Source organism: Vombatus ursinus, unplaced genomic scaffold (genome assembly GCF_900497805.2).
Source record: "Vombatus ursinus unplaced genomic scaffold, bare-nosed wombat genome assembly UNPS02001419.1, whole genome shotgun sequence".
Lineage (NCBI taxonomy): Eukaryota > Metazoa > Chordata > Mammalia > Diprotodontia > Vombatidae > Vombatus > Vombatus ursinus.
In genome coordinates this window covers 2,100,133-2,113,217 of record NW_020941197.1, presented here as the reverse complement: position 1 = coordinate 2,113,217, position 13,085 = coordinate 2,100,133, and the positions used below count along the sequence as shown (strand labels likewise).

At 39.3% G+C, this 13,085-nt stretch overlaps 1 protein-coding gene across 1 annotated transcript in view; it reads left to right on the top strand.

The window, feature by feature from the left end:
* The window catches only part of PHEX (phosphate regulating endopeptidase homolog X-linked), a 263,978-nt gene that overhangs the window by 119,063 nt on the left and 131,830 nt on the right, over positions 1 to 13,085 (top strand). The gene's annotated exons all lie outside the window — the stretch shown is intronic.

Sequence of the window (13,085 nt, the reverse complement as noted above, 5' to 3'; positions counted from 1 at the left end):
ACATAGGTAAATTATTCCATTTTGGACATCTCTTTTTTTCTAATCCAGAAATACCCGGGTATTACATTAATGTTAAATTAAATAAAATAGTTTCTGGTATACTTATATCTAAAACTCAGAGTACAGTATTAATATTATTTTCTTTGGTACCTCTTCTACTCTACTTTGAGATTTTTGGTCAATTTCTTCCTTCCAACTGTTACAGTATTTAAACCAGACGACAGTTTTGATTTGAAGAAGAAACTTATCCCTTATATAAAATGCATAGGAAACAAGCAACATAATTAGGATTGGGTTAAAATTAGATGGAATAAAAAGAAACATTAAATCATAGTTCACTGAGCCAGGCTTTGTTTCCTGTGGCTCTTGCACACGGAATCCAAGAATTAACTAAGAAGTGGAAAAGATATGGCTAATTCATAATCCATCATTTTAATTTATGAAATTGTAGAATTTCAGAGCTAGAAAAAACCTTGAAATACCCTAAATCCATGTCTTCAATTTAGAAATGAAGAGGCTGAGACCTAGAGAGATAAAGGGATTTGTTCAGAGCTAGTTGTTGGCACAGCTAAGACTACAACTTAGATTGACTGATTCCTGTATGGAGCCCAAGTTGGACAGAAATGCTCTAGTATCTAGTACAGAAACACTGTGGTATCACAGAATCACAGAATTTGAGAGTTGCAAGGAAACTCAGCAGCCATCTAATCCAACTCATACACAAAAGGAAGCTCTAGTAGTACATACTCATTAGGTGGTTATACAGCCTTTGCTTGAAGACCTTCAAGAAAGTGTCATCCACTACCTCTTAAGACAGTCCGGTCCACTTTTAAAGGGCTCTAAGTTTTTTGGGAAGCCAAAATTTACCTCTTTTAATTACCATCTATTGCAAGTCAACACATTACTCTCATGATGTCATTGGTCCTCTTCTAGAACAAAGGACAAACAATATTGCAACTGGTTCTACCCTCTGGGGTATCCTTCCTTTGAAGATATGAAGTTGGCTATCATGTGTCTCTTCCCACCCTGCCTCCTCTCACCAGCATGCCCTTCTTCAGCTTAATTCCCTCAACTTATCCTCACATGACATGGACTCAAGACTTTTCACCATCCTGATTTGTCTGTCATTTTCTGGGACACTCTACAGGTTGTCAGTGTCTTTAAACAGTGGTGCCTTGAATGAAATACTCCAAATGAGTTTTGACAAAGGCAGAGTACATTAATGTTACTCTTGGAAATTATGTCTGTCTTAAGGTAGTCCAGGTTGCATTAACTTTTTTTCTGGCCACATGATATTACTGACTCATGTTGAATGTGGAGTTCATTAAACTCCACTTTTTAAAACAACTACTGCCTATATACTATATACCTTTCCAATCTTGTACTTTTGTAGTTGATTTTTTTGCACCTAATTGTTAAGACTTTACATTTATTCCTGTGCTACTGATATGGCAGACTAAATCTACCATAACTAGAATCCAGGCTTTCGGTATTTTTGTTTTTACTTTTGTGATGTATTAGGTATTTCAAGTGATCTTAAGTAAAATGCTCAGGATTTATTAGCTAGGGCCAAGGTGTAAAAATAAGAACCACTCTTTAGGAATTGATATTTTTTATTTGAGGGTTGTTCCCCCCCCCTTTTTTTTTGAGGAAGGAGCGGTTTATTTTGGTTCCCTTTCTGTGGACATATGCCTAGGATCAATTTTTTTCTGTCCTTTTTAATTCAGAATGGTTGATAAACCCATAAGTGGCAATTCAAACAAACAAAGAAATACATATAGTACTTTAATATTTAATAAATATTTCTATTTGTTATTTTTTCAGTTGTATCAGTTGTGTTTGATTTTTCATGACCCCATTTGGGTAAAGATACTGCCATTTCCTTCTCCAGCCTATTTTACAGATGAGGAAACTGAGGCAAACAAGGTTAAGTGACTTGCCCAGGGTCACACAGCTAGTAAGAGTCTGAGGCTAGATTTGAACTCAGGAAGATGAGTCTTCCTGATTCCAGGACCTGCATTCTATCTACTCTGCCATGTGCCTGCCCCAAAACAACAGATTTTAGGAGATGGTAAATAAGGGGAGAATATATTGGTGTATTATGCTTGTAGAGGTAGCATCATGAATTCTGGACAGAAGCAATGGAAGAAACTAAGGAATATTAAGAATATTGAAAAATATTAGCAAGAGCATCTTTGGAATCAGGAGGAACTAGTTCTGATGTGGTCTAGAGATTAGGGGTCCTGGCACCCCAAAATCATGATACCTGGGTCCTGTCTGAAAGAATTCTACCCAAGCCTTCTTGCAGCCAAAAACAAAGTTTATTGAAGATTCGCCATATTAGCTAGACTCGTAAGGAGTCTGAGCATCTATGGGCTATTGGCTAGATTGTAAAAATCTGAGCATCTTAATGCAGACAAGTTGGACCTTATATACAGAAAGACTGTGGGAGAGTGGCCAAGTAGTCCATGAGGTAATAGAATTCCCAAGGGTGGGAAATGGAGCCTAGGTGGGACCAAAGGTGGGAAGTGGTCTGGGCCCATAGTTGATGGGACTATAGCCTCAGGGGAACGCCAGAGATTTGGCCATGTGGGAAAGTCCAGGGTTTTTACTTTCTGGGGCTCAGATTCCAACCCCATCAGGGCCAGAGTTTTTCCTTTCTGGGCCTCAGATTCCAACCCCATCAGTTCAATGTCCACTGTGACAATTAGCTATGTGGCTTTTAAGTAAATTACTTAACTTCTTGTGCTTCATGCTACTCCTTAGAGTTTAAATAGTTTCAAGATATACATAGGTTGCAATCTGCCCCAGAGAAGTGATTCCCTGCATTAGGAGTCTCCTTTGAAGACAAAAATCACAATTTTTTCCTGTATTTATGGATCTTTGGCAGCAAGAATTAACTGTCAAAGGTATGAATTATTAAAGATGTTTTCCTTAGTTATGTGAAAATTCCTTCTGTGTCTGTGCCACATGTCAAGATGAGACAGTGTCAGGTGACAGGTGGTGCAATGTGTAAGAGTGCTGGGCTTAGAGTCTGGAAGACCTGAATTCAAATTCCTCCTCAGATACTGACTAGCTTTGTGGCCCTGGAGAAATCACATAACCTCTTTCAGTCTTCGTTTCCCTGTCTGTAAAATGAGGATAATAATAGCCCCTATACAGTTCTTGTAAGGGTAAATGAGACACCATAGGTTCTTATATAAATGCTTTATATAAATGCTTACTATAATTATTATTGTATAACCTAAAATAAAACTTATTCCTGTAATATCTTCACACTTTCTTTTTGTCATTCTGGGAACAGCATGGAAACTGCCCAAATACTCACCTATTCTTCTACATGATTGGGCAGATAGGTGACACAATGAATAGAGCGCTGGTCCTGGAGTCAGGAAGCCCTGAGTTCAAATTCAGCCTCAGACACTTCCTAGCTGTGTGACCATGGGCAAGTCACTTAACCCTGCTTGCCTCACTTTCCTCATCTGTAAAAAGAGCTGGAGAAGGAAATGGCAAACCACTTAGTGTTTTTGTCAAGAAAACCCCAAATGGGGTTATGAAGAGTTGCATATGACTGGAAAAACAAAAAAAGAACAACAAACGATTATCAGCTTCAGATATGCTAAGGCATATTCCAAGCTTTCTGGCTTCTTATAGTCCCCACCCAGGAACCGCCTGGAGGCCCTGTTAATATTCTTTAAGAAGCTACAGTTAAATAAGGAACCATTAACTTGGACTACCCTGATTCAGAATTCATGGTGTTTTGACTGGTGCTGGGTGATGTATGCCTTTGTTCTCCCCCTGTAGAAAGGCCAAGCTAAGCCAATTAATAGTATAGGACTACCAGGCAGAATGTTTTTTTCCCCTCTTAATTACGTAGGTTAGACTTCAAGCACCACAGTTTTACATATTTTCAAATAATTGATTAAAAATGAATGAAAAATGTCTTATTTATTCTTTAAAGTAGACCAGGTAAACCTCAACCCTTCATTCAACCAGTGGCTTATGTTAATTCAATTTAACATATTACTAAATAGCCAGAGAGCTTTTAAAAAAATTCTATAATTCAGGCTGTCTACAAATTGTTCCTGAATTAATCATGGTTAGTAAGAAAAACTGAAGAAAACAACTTAAGAACAACAAAGTAAGATATTATTTTAATGAGAACTTTATAGCCCCTGTGACAGGACTTATGGGTCCTTTACCTTTCTTGATTTGGAAGTCTATTTCAGTGTTGTTGTTGTTCAGTTGTTCTCATTCCTCATTAGAGGTTTTCCATTTCCTTCTCCAAAGCATTTTAAGATAAGGAAACTGAGGCAAGCATGGTTAGGTGACTTGCCCAGAGCCACACAACTAGTAAGTGTCTGAGGCTAGATTTGAACTCAGGAAGATGAGTTTTCCTGACTCTAGGGCAGGCACTCTTTCTACTGTGCTTCCTAGTTGTAGTAAAGCCTTGAAGAAGCTTATGATCGTAGATTTAGAATAAATCTCTTATTTTACAAATGAGAGATGGGGCAAGTAGGTGTTGCAGTGGATAGAGTGCCTGGCCTGGGTTCAGGAAGACCTGAATTCAAATGTGTTCTCAGACACTTACTAGTTGTGTAACCCTGGGCACTTAACCCTGTTTGCCTCAGTTTCCTCATGTGTAAAATGAGCTGGAGAAGAAAATGGTAAACCACTCCAGTATCTTTGCCAAGAAAACCACAAAATGGGGTTATGGATAGATAGATAGAACTGAAAAACTACTGAAAGGTAAGAGAGTGTTAAAGTGACTTGCTTAGGATCATATTGCTAATAAGTATCTAATGCAGAATTTGAACTCAGGACTTCCTGACTGCAAGTCAGGTGATTTCTTCATGCCATCTAGCTTCCTTCTCCCTCTCTTTATCAAATGCTGTAACTTATGTAAAGCACCATATGAATAGGGCAGGTAGTTGGTGCAGTGGATAGAGCACTGACCCTGGAGTCAGAAGGACCTGAGTTCAAATTTGACCTCAGATACTTACTAGCTGTGTGACCCTGGGCAAGTCACTTAACCCCCTCCAAACATGCCATACAAATGCTGCCTATTATCATTATTATTATTCGTGGTGGGATTGGCACAATACCCTGATGTTTTTTTTAACAGCCTTTGCATAACACTGTTCACTGGAGGGTTTTGGGAGCACCAATATGCCATCTGCTTTGCCTGCTGGTGTCAGTGGCTGAGAAGAAGGGGATGGGAGAAGCTTGCGTTGAGTTCATAGTAGCAAGAGAATGCTTTCCTCTTGCTGCTGCTGCTGCTGTTTGGCATCACTTTGGCATCTGACTGCAATGGGGAATATTTAACCTCCCTCTTCCCAGGAAGTCAGCCTCAGCTACTTATTAGTGCTTTCCAGCATGTTCTACCCAGATCACAGGATCATATGTTTAGAACTGGAAAGGACCAAAGAGGTCATTTAGACCAAATCCTTATTTTTCATGTCATGGAATTGCTCAGAGAATTGTGAATTCCTTCCTTATTTCTGGCCAACCATGCGTCTGGTGACTTTGTGCTGAAGGGGCTTAGAGCTTTGCATTTATGAAGCAATACCCACTTGGCTACACTCATCTGGAAGAATCAATGGACCTTAAGAAAGGAAATGGAACTTCATTTTTACTGCTACCCTTCCGGTAGCATCATGTAACCTCTAGACTTGCAGTGAAAGATAAGGGAGGGCTGGACCTTTTTCACACCGGCGGCATCAAAGTCATTCCCATGTTGCAGTTTGTTGTTTTTGGTTGATTAGTTGTGTCCTACTCTTTGTGACCCAATATGGGGTTTTCTGGGCAAAGAAACTGGAGTGGCTTGCTATTTCCTTCTCCAGCTCATTTTACAGATGAGAAACTAAGGCATACAGACTTGCCCAGGGTCACACAGCTAGTAAATGTTGAGGTCATGTTTGAGCCCAGGTCTTCCTGACTTTGGGGCTATCACTCTATATGTACACATAGCTGCCCATGTTGCTGCTAGGGGAGGGGAATTCAAGTAGTGGATTTTGGCCCCAGGCCCCTGGTTGGCTTTTCTATTTTGAATTGGCCTTTCCGAGGAAGTGAATGATTATCAGGCCTGGGGAGGAACTTTTGAGTCTGAGAGGTCTAGTAGACTTAAGACCTTTGGTCAGGACTTACAGTTAACAAAAGGGAGGAGAGACTACTTCAGTGGTCTAGGAGCAGTTGACTAATAATGAAGGGATAAGTGTGGGTACAGAGCAGAGAGGTCCCCCTAGTGAAGAAGAAAATGGGTGTAGTGCCCCCAGGCCCAGCAAAAATTGTTGTTAGATAAGGTGAAGAAATTGATGCCCAGATAAGTAATTTGCCAAAGGGCACACAAGTAGTATTGAAATGGGAACTTGACATTACTAATATATTAAATTGTTTATATAGATGTTTATTTAGCCTGAGATGGGGGGAGGAGATATTGGTGACATAATTCATCATATCGTATCATCTTTAAAAAAAGTCTCCTTTTTTCTTTCCTTTATATAATGATGTCTGGGATGATCTATCACTAGTGATTAAATGGGAAGTAGTAGAATATCACTTTTGATCAGTCATGGAGTTCAAAAGCTAGAAGGGAAATAAAGAAGTCGTATTGAATAGCCAGCTGACTCCAGTCAGGAGCACATTGAAATCATGCAATGATTTAAAAGATGATACTTCTTTCATTTCATGAAAATTAGCACTATCCCACATGCCCATGGCCTTAAAGAAATCAGAAAAGGCTTAATGAGCAAGAATTAAGCAGTGAGCCTAAAATCATTGAGCTATGCTTTTCATTTGTTTGTTTTTCATTAATGCAGGCAGAGAATCTGTGAGTATAATTTCTCTCTGCCCATGGACCTACAGAACATTGGAAGGGAACTAAGGAAGTTTAATAGAAGTTGTTGTTGTTCATTTTAGTGGTATCTGACTCTCCATGACCCCATTTGGGGTTTTCCTGGGCAGAGATACTAGAATGGTTTGCCATTCCTTCTCCAGCTCATTTTTACGGATGAGGAAACTGAGGCAAACAGGTTTAAATGACTTGCCCAGGGTCACAGAGCTAGTAAGTGTCTGAGGCCAGATTTGAACTCAGGTCCTCCTGACTCCAGGGCTGGAGCTCTATCCACTGTACCACCTAGCTGCCCTGAGAGGGGGCTAGAACTATGCAATATTTATGTGAATGTAATTGTTTCAGTGCTAGTGATTGAAAATTCTTTCAATCCTGGTCAATTTTATATTTGAATAGCCTGGAAGAAGAGATAGTATCCCTTGGCATTTTATCCTTTTGTTAAATCTGCTTTATCAGGAAATTTTTTCTTTAAGTCAGGAAAAGATCTCTTGTTAAATTTAAACACATTTCAAAACTTTATTTCAAATCTTTGGAGATGGAAAATGTTTTATGTCCATCTTGATAATTCTTGAAGACAGTTATAATTAAATCTTGATTAATACAGATTCAACTAACTAGAACTGTTCATTACCTGGACTGGAAGGTAGAGGTGGGGAATACTTGGTAAATAACTAGAGAGCCAATTGATAGGGATTTGGTTAAAATAACAATTTCAAAGGTATATAGCATGTATGAAACCTATTCTCTTAAACCCTTCATGTCTATGGTTTTATCTATGGTGTCCAGAATAGTAATCCTAAGCTCTCTATAGGATCTTTCAAATAATCATTCAGTTATTGTCCAAATATAAATCACACTTTCCCCTCATATTTGGTCTGTATAAAATTTGAGTGAGGCTTCTAATTATTTTTATTGTGTTCAGTTGTATTTCAGTCATATTTGACTCTTCATGACCCCATTGCAGGTTTTCTTGGCAAAGATACCAGAGTGGTTTGCCATTTCCTTCTCCAGCTCATTTGACAGATGAAGAAACTGAGGCAAACAGGGTTAAGTGACTTGCTCAGGGTCACACAGCTAGTTAAGTGTCTGAGGCCAGATTTGAACTCAGGAAGATGAGTCTTTCTGATTCCAAGCCTGGTGCTCTATCTACTGTGTCACCTAGATGCCTTAATTCTAATTATACTATTAGTAAAATAATAGCTATTTTAGTAAAAACACATTGATAATTCCATAAAAATGGGGAAAATGATTTAAATTTAAAGAACTTTTCTTAGTAAATGTATTTTAACATGGTAATTTTGTGTCTTTTAAAAAATACACACATAGATACATGTTCCTTTCAAAGAGATCTCAATTTAGGGGTAAGATTCTGTTTGGGAGGGGCCTACAGTTAGATCAATACAAAAAGTTTAATGTATTATACTCACAAATGGCAGGAAAGCAAATCAATGTATTTTAGAAGGATTTTCAACAGAAACTGAAATTAAAATGGGAAAAGGGTTTTTTCTGCTTTAACCAAAAATTCAATTAACCATAATATCCATTCTTTGAATGCTTAGTTAATTGTGGTTTCACTATATTAAACGATTCCTCAGTTCTTCCACTAAATATTACACATCCCTCAAATGATTGCCTTCCTTCATGGGCTCCTCTTTTAAATACCTATAATAATTTCTGTGGGTTTCTTCGATTGGCAGTATTTGCATAATAGCTAGTATTTATAGATCACTTTAAGGTTTGCAAAAGTATTATCTCATTTTATTCTCACAACAACTTTGGGAGGCAGGTGCTATTAGTGCTGCTAATTTGCCAAGGAGAAAACTGAGGCAGGCAGTAATTAATGTTTATGTTAATTACAACAGGTAATTAAGTGACTTGTCCAGGGTCACACAGCTAGTAAATTCTGAGGTAGGATATGAACTTAGGTTATCCTGACTTCAGGTATCATACTCTATCCTCTGGAACACCTAGGTGCCTTCAGTGCCCTGCATGCTAGCTAAAATTTGGAGATCAAAACTAGGCCTTTAAAAAAAAGTTTACTTGATAAATTTAGGATTAGAGCATTTTAGAATGAGAGAGGCCTTTGAGATAACCTAATCTGCTCATTTTACAGATGAGGAAACTAAGGCCTGGAGCAGTGAAATGATGTGGGCCAAGGAAATATAGCTACTTAGTGGTGGCCCTGATTTCCTGACTTCCAATCTGTCTGTCTTCCCCTAAGCAACACTATTGGCCCATCTTTATTCAACGCTCTTTTATTATGGATGAATAAATTTCTTACTGCTTCCCGCAGGACAAACAGGAAAAATGTATGATAACTTTGCATTAAGCTAAATTTGAATGAGATTGCAAATTGTCTAGTTTACTGTGCTAATGCCTCATTCACTCTGTTTTTCCTTCTCTTATGAGAAAAGATGTGGCTTTGAATCTCCTGTCCTGCTGCAGATGACCTACAGTCTCTTCTTTGCCTCTTTCTTATGTCTCTGCATGAGCAATGAGTCTCCTGCCACAGCAGGTTTCTCCTTGTACCTCATGCTATAGCAGCTGTTGCGGAAAAACTAAATGCCCACCTGGGTCCAATTGCAGTGGTGGAGTTTGAACTTGCAACCTCCAAGTACAAGGAGTTCAGCTCATTAGGGCTGGAAGATAATTGAGTTGCTGTTCTGCCATCAATATCCTTTAAGTTGGCCTATTCCCCGGGATGCAGTTTCCCTCAGTTGTTTTCTATCCGAGGGGTGGCTATAAAGCAATGAGATGGATTCCACAAGCCACATGTGAAAAACTAGTTTTTATTACTTTATAGTCTAAGCTATAAAGGCTATACTTCATCTTTTGAAGATTCAATTCAATTCAGCAAACAGTTATTAAGGGCCTGCTATGGATGAGGCTGAGAGGCAGTCTAATGTACTGAATTGAATGTACTGAATTGAAATGGTCAGAAAGGCATGGATTCAAGTCCAGTGCCAGATACATTGTAGCTGTCACTTAACTTCATGGTTAAGTCACATAACTTCACATAACTCTCTAAGACTATAAAGTATCATCAAATGCCATTCTGCATGCATAGAGGGAATTTCCATACTGAGAGTTCCCCACACCAATGAAATCATAGGCCCAGAGCTTCTTTCCTTCCTTCCCCGAATGGGTAAAGCACTGTGCTCATTGTTGGGTATAAAAAGATAAAAAATAACACTGATTTTGACACCAAGGATCTTATATTCTAGTGGGGAGGAAGGATATTCCAGATGTACAAGTAGGCATTATGGAAAGTAAGGTAAAGGAGAAATGGAAATAGCTACAAGAGATCATTTTAAATTGTAAGGGTCTGGGGAAAGATGATGCTACCAGCTGAGATTGCTATTTGTGTTATGGGTATGACTGGAAATACAGAGGCATGAGCCTCTCTGTGTGTGAGACATCCCACAGAAAAAGGCTGCAGTCATCGTATGTAATTGTCTCTGAGAAGATCTTGATGCTCAGTGACCATCACAGTCTTAGCTGCAGAAATCTCTCCCCCTCCAAGTACTATACATCAGTTAAGACTGTCTGCTGCATTGGTTTGCTGGGAGATTTTTGGCCTATAGACAGGCCTATAGAGACAGAAATCACATCTGGCTTCTTGAGCAGTATCATGAGCATCTCTTGTGAGTCATATTGTTGTAGTTGTTCAGTCATGTCCAACTCTTTGTGACCCTGTGGACCATAGCACTCCAGTGCTGTCCATGTGGTTTTCTTGGCAAACATACTGGAGTGGTTTGCCATTTTCTTCTCCATTGGATTAAGGCAAACAGGTTGAGTAAGTGACTTGCCTTGGATCACACAGCTAGTAACTATCTGAGGCTGGATTTGAACTCAGTTCTTCCTGACTACAGGCTCAGCACTCTATACACTGAGCCACCAGTTGCCTCCCAATCCCCTTCAGGATAGCTCTGATTATTAGAAAGATTTTTCTTATTTGAAGCCTACTTCCTCCTTGTTGCAATTTCTACCCAAAGCCTCTAGTTCTGCCCTCTGGGGGAAATTTGTTATTGTTGTTGTTCAGTCACCTCTGACTCTTTGTGACCCTATTTGGGGTTTTCTGGGTGAAGATACTGGAGTGGTTTGCTATTTTCTTCTCCAGATCATTTTACAGGTTAAGTGACTTGCCCTGGGTCACACAGCCAGTAAGTGTCGGAGGCTGGATTTGAACTCAAATCTTCCTGACTCCAGGCCCAGTGCTCCATCCACTGAGCCACCTGGCTGCCTCCAGCTGCCATATTTAGTATTAAATGATAGGACAGGGTCCATAAAACCTGGGTGCTAGACTGCATCCAGACTACCAGCATTTAAGTGATGTGTATCCCAACTGAAAGCTATTGGTGAATGCAGAACACAATGGTGAATGCAGAACACCCAGGTGTGTGTGTTGGGGTGGGGGTAGGGGAGGGCTGCACCTGCAAGCTTTGTCAGGGTTGGGAGGAGGAAGGAGTGCAAATCGCACTTCAAGTTTGTAGTTTAGTAATTCAGCCAACTGTTCATTCCAATACCTTATTGTCCTTGATCCTGTCTTACAATCAATTCAGTAAGCATTTCCTGGGCGACCTAGGTGGTGCAATGGATAGAGTGCAAGCCATGAAGTCAGGAACACTCATCTTCCCAAGTTCAAAACTTGCCTCAGACACTTACTAGCTGTGTGAGCCTGAGCAAGTCACTTAACCCTGTTTGCCTTAGTTTTGTCATTTGTCAAATGAACTGGAGAAGGAAATGGCAAACCACTTCAGTATCTTTGCCAAGAAAACCCCAAATGGGGTCACAAAGAGTCAGACACCCAAAAGACACAACTGAAACTGCTGAACAACAAGCATTTGTTAAACACCTACCATGTGTCCTAAGGGAAAAACAAGTCTCCGACCTCAGGGATTTTACATTCTAAAAAGAGGTGAGATGGAAAACAACATATTCACTGAAAATTAAATTGAAAAAATACATATAAAAATACATGTAGATCCTTTCCTCCTTTTAGGGAGAAGGGAGATATAATTTCTGTGTTATATCCTGGTTTTATAATCATTGATAGGTCAAATCCTGTTACAACAGGTAGCATTAAAACAAAAATATCTACACAAAGATTTTATTAGTTTGCTCATTTTAAGCAGTGTTTGTAACATAATGAAATCATTTGTCAAACATTCATTCAGCACCTACTATTTACAAAGCACTTTGTTCATCACAGTACCTTGGAGATGAATAAAAAATGGGCCTTTACTTGCTCTTACTTGCTAACCCTTAGCACTTGATTTCTCTGCTTCTCCTTTCCGGCTGCTGAGCATTCTGGTTTAAATTCACAAAATCCAAATGATTTCACTCACTACAAATTAATAGTGCATTATATCATTGGGGCCTTAACTGCTTCTATCCTATGGACTCATTCCTCACAGTCACTAATTTAAACCATTTCCTCTCTCTTCAAGCCCTCAACAACAGTTCTGATCCCTACATTTATTAGCAGATGATTTAGATGTCACTGAGAGGACTGATGTAATAAAGAAGTGACCTCACTCACCTTTGTGACTATGATCCTTAAAATCTCTCAGCTTCAACACTCTTTCCTCCTTCCCTCTGGTAAGAAAGAAAGCAATGTTATGACTTGCTAAGGCTAAACCTTCCTGCTGAATCCTCTGCATATATCTCATGGCCTCCTGACTTCTTTAAGATCAACCTCCAGCAATCATTTCCCTCTCTCATATATCTTAGATCTCTGCTTTACTACTGGCTACTTTCCATTTGCCTAAAGACATATTCAAGTCACCCCAAATCTGAAAAACAAAAATCTTTCCTTCGCTGTCCTACCCTTTCTAGCTACTGTTTCATTTGTCTCTCTCTTCCCATTTGTGGCCATACCTTTTGAAAAAAATTGTCTGTATTTGATGCCACTTTCTTCTTACTATTCTTTTCTCTTTTTTCAACCCCTTGGAATCTGGCTTCCATACTTATTGCTCTTCTGAAACTAATCAAAGGTCACCAATGATCTCCAAATTCCTAAATCTAATTGCTCCCCACCCCCAACACTTCTGATTCTTCTTGACATCTATGCAGTATTTGATAGTGTTGATCAAACCCTCTCACTGGACAATCTCATTCATTTCCCTTGGCTTCTGAGATACTTCATGTCCTTTGTTTTCTTTTTACTTGTTTTGTGGTTCCTTCCCTCCTTCCTTCCTTCCTTCCTTCCTTCCTTCCTTCCTTCCTTCCTTCC